The following is a 4,625-nucleotide window of genomic DNA, read 5'->3' on the forward strand; positions in this document are numbered from 1 at the left end:
CTCTTAAAAGGCAAATTCCAAAAAAAAAAAAAACCCACAGATAAATCTTGAGTTATTACAAATAGTTTTCTATTATTTGAAAATTGTTTTTATACTTATTTACTTTCAATTATCTTTAACTTTTAAGTATATATTGAATAAGAAACCAATTTCTAAATAAACATAAAGAACAGTTTCAATGTAGAGTAAAACTAAATAATCTAATGTAACTTATATAGAAAGTCTGAGTGCAATATCAAAACTTTGAATTAAATTTCCATAGTAGTGAGCAACTTTCAGTCTCTTCTGAGTATTCAAAACCAGCAACTTCCCCTGAGACTAGAAATTTAACAGAGAAGATGAAAGAGATTTAAGCACCACCCTCAAAGTAGTCATTTCGAGTAGCGAGAGTTTTTCTCAGTCTGTTCTCTGGATGAAGTAGAGAAGATACCACTGTCTGTGTACTTTGGTTCACAGATTTCTTTTGTGGAATATCTCCAGAGGCTGGAATAGTTTCATGAAGTGAGCATTCATTTGGCAAAACTCCAGTTCCTGGATCAACTTCATTACAGTGGTAGTTAACAGTTGTATAAGCAGGAGGTATAACATAACTCCTTTGTTCCCCAGCAGGCCACTGAGGTGGCATCTGATAATTATAAACAGGGAGCTGATATCCAGTAATGACCTGAACTGGTGAACTTGGATAAGGTGTATATATGCCAGAACATATTGTGTTATAGGATTCATCATGCTTGGAGGCTGCATGTAAGTTTTGGTGTTTGGATTACTCCTAACACTCTGAAACTGTGGTGGAAGAGGAAAGTTAAAAATCAAAAAATGTGGGCTGGATTTGTGACTAAGTGGTAAAGCACTTGCATGGCATGTGTGAGACCCTGGGTTCAATCCTCAGCACTTCATATAAATAAATAAATAAATAAATAAATAAATAAATAAATACAAAGGACACACTGACAATGTAAAAACTATTTTAAAATAATAAGGGAACATGGTTGCTCATGAGAAGCACTTAAATTTCATTTCCTGATGGTAGGGCCCAGTTTCTGCTTTTTACCATGGAAATTTATCTGTGATTACATTATCTTCTCTACATCCACGTCATTATGAAATTAAATGAATCTACAGCCTTTGGACACACCAGTTTGATCCATGATTATCTTCACTTTTTCTTTACTGACCCATATCTAGGAAAGAAACTTCTGATTTCAGTTTCATCCACTATAACATCAATTCCATCAACAAAAACAGTGTTTGACATGATTTTGCTTTCTGGTAAAACATAGCTTTGGCTGGTGGTGGCTGATGAGGACTGAGCATCTCTTGGGAGATGGCTGAGTTTGGAGTCAGAATTTGCAGCAGAAGTGATGGTGATAGTCACCAGTTCCTGCCAATGTGGCTCCACGGGGAAGCAGAGGCTGCACTTCTGGGCTCCAGAGTAGCCTGCTGGAGCCTCTTCCCAGTCTCCTACCAGTGAAGGAGCCAAAGGCAGAGGTAAGAGGAAAACCAGGGGCCAGCAGCAAGACCAAGGAGACTTGGAGGTGAGTAGCCTAACTTAAAAACATGCATAACCCAGGATTTTTAGGAAGTGAAACTGCCCTGGATGATACTTGTGTGATGTGGTGGACACATATCATTACACATCTGTCCACACTCACAGCATGCACAGTGGGAACACTGATGTGAATGGTAGACTTTGGATAATAATGATGTGTCATTGTAGATTCACTAATTGCAACTAATACACCACTCTGCTTGGGGAGGTTGATGATGTGGAACATTATGCAGATTATTCACTGCACCATTATTTACAACTGGATTAATATACATTCAGGGTTCTATAATTTGAGAATGTTCAGTGTTGGTATGGTTATATGATAGGTGGAATACATCCATAAAATCTTCATATACACTTTAATAATCGAGCAGATTATGAAATCATAAAGAAAATTATTCATGATATACTAAAGCAAAAAAGGTCACAAAGTAGTGCAATATAATCTCAATTGTGTGTCTGGGATGTAGTGTGAAGGTGGCATGGAGGCTGTGAGCACCCACAGAGAAAAAGACCATGAGTATGCATACAAAATATTAACCATGGCTGTCCCTAGATGGTCACACAACCTCACATGGTTTTTAATTTTGTACATTTCCATATTGCTCAAATTTTATTTTACTATGAGCATGCAACATATCTTCACCTCCAATCAATAAAGCTACCTAAAGTTCTATTAGATTAATGATTTTTGTATAACATGGTATTCTAACTTGCAGTAGGCTAATGCTAGAAAAAATACTATTCAATGAAAATCAAATGTTATCTTTTCAAAATCCCAATTATTTGCATGAAAAGTACACTGATATATAGTTATTTTGATAGATTATTGGAATGTCTGATAAGGCTCATTCTGGAGATGGAGATTATGTATCATTCTGATGGACATATAGGTACCAAAGATGTTTTTGAACAATGAATAATAGCAGAATTAAGTAGAGTCTGAAAAGAATCTCAATTTTAAAGCATCATTTCTGACAGTCCCAAATGATAAGTTAAGTCTCAAAGTTTGAGGACTTTCCTGGTCTGGAAGCTACTGGGTTGTGTTTTTTAGAAACATGTAATTTGAAAATAAAATTGAGCTTGTTCATTTTTGTTTAGGTAGCAGTTTTGGAAGTTAAATAGTTTAAGATGAAAGTGTATCAGTAAGCACCATGTCTTCATTTTAATCCAATTGTAGTCTCTAAATTTGCTTTTAAAATACAAAAAAAGCTGAATATTAGCCTAATACCCAATGGGGCAGAAAACTTACTTATCTTGATGAGAAAAAGAGTTGGGGGATCTACTCAAATTTATTTTTTAAAAAATGACAGCAAATTGCTTCTTGTATCAATTACTTAATTTGGATGTGTTGAGCCCTATTGTTTGTGTTCATTGCTTTGATCTAAATTCTGAACTTAAGTTGTATGTGGGCAAATGCTGTGGTGTGTGTTTGGGACCACCTGAAGAGTTACATAGCCACAAGTAGCCTCCTCCAATGCCTCCTTTCAAGAAAAAGTTATGTTTTCCATCATGAACTATTTCTTCCTGTTAGTGAACACACTGTGCCATGGAAATAACTCTCAAACTATAGGAAATCATATTTTCAGTTTCCAAAGGTTTTTTTAAAATTGAAAAAAATTTTGATTGACAGGTCTTATTTGTACATATTAATGGGATAAAGTAGGATAATTCAATACATGTTCACACATGCAATGATCACTTTCCAATCTCTAGTAAATAGAGAGTGTCTTTCTTTAGAAAACTCTTTCCTTTGGAATTCTAGTGACTCTTTGGATGTCACAGGGTCATTGTCCTCACAGACAGAATAATTTCCAGTTGAATTCACACTGGTGTTTAGCTAATATATCTTGTCTTTTTCCTAGCAGTTATGCTTCTCAACTAGAGGGGAAACTTGAGTCATTTAACCCTTAACAGGTTTTCTGTTGCTTTGCCCATCATCCTTGGGAAGTGCTAAAAAGACAGAAGGATCAATGTCTTTCTTCTCTCCCCAACTGCTTTATGTTGGGACTCCTCAAGGATAAGGCAGTCTGAAACCATCTTCTCTTTTCTTCCCATATCTTCTTCCCAGATGATTGTCTAATTTCCCCTAAAGGATTATCTTCATGCTGCTGTCTCCCAAATGCATGTCTTCACTGAGATCTTTCCACTGAGAAATAAATCAACAGGTCCAACTTCTATAGAGACACCATCCTAGACCAGTGTGTTGGACTTTTAGTCAACTTTTTTTTATGCTATGATTAAAAAAAAAAAAAAACTAACAAGAACAATTTTAAAGGAGGAAAATTTATTTGGGGGTTCACTGTTTCAGACGTTGATACCATAGCCAGCCATCTCCATTCCTCAGGGTTCAAGGTGAGGGAGAAGATAAGGGCAGAAAAGTGTGCTGGAGGGAAGCAGAGAGACTCTAATCACCAGATACCAAATATGTACCCCAAAGTCATGCCCCCAATGACCCATATCCTTCAGTAACACCCTACCAGTCACTCAATTAATCAATTAATCTCATCAAGGAATTAATTCACTGGTTCTTATGAGCCCATTCATTTCTCCTCTGAGCCTTCTTCAATTTTCTCACACATGAGCTTTTAGGGAACACCTCACATTCAAACCATAACAGTTGAAACGAAGGCTGATGTGGACAATGATGGGCATCATTGAGATTTTTTGCCCGATTCTTTTCATTTCACAGAGGAGGAAGCTGAGACCTATAATGGTTCAGGGATAAGTATGCTTGTTTTTTTTCAGAACACCACTGGTTGGTTACATTTGACAGAAACACTGCAAAATTAACATGTCCCCAAAATCTCTTCAATTTTTCCCCAGCCAGTTCTCTCTTCCCTAGCTTATCCCTTGACATTAAATGACACTATGGTTTCCCCACTATTCTTAAGCCAGAAAGTAGGAAATCAGACTTGATTTATCAGTTTTATTAGTAAATTCCTCAGCAAGTCCTACCAGGTCTCCTTCTAAACTCTGTCTTAAGTTTGTCCACTTCTCTCAATGGCCATACTCTCTATCTTGTCCAGGCCACTATCATCAACTGCTTGGGCCACTTGTCTTGCATTGCTCCAAA

The 4,625-nt window shown here is 36.6% G+C and overlaps 1 pseudogene; it reads right to left on the reverse strand.

Moving 5' to 3' along the window:
• Window positions 1-349: 349 nt before the first annotated feature.
• Window positions 350-4,204, reverse strand: LOC124975643 (deleted in azoospermia-like; annotated as a pseudogene).
• Between the last annotated feature and the right edge of the window lie 421 nt (window positions 4,205-4,625).

Source organism: Sciurus carolinensis, unplaced genomic scaffold, assembly GCF_902686445.1.
Source record: "Sciurus carolinensis unplaced genomic scaffold, mSciCar1.2, whole genome shotgun sequence".
Taxonomy (NCBI): Eukaryota; Metazoa; Chordata; class Mammalia; order Rodentia; family Sciuridae; genus Sciurus; species Sciurus carolinensis.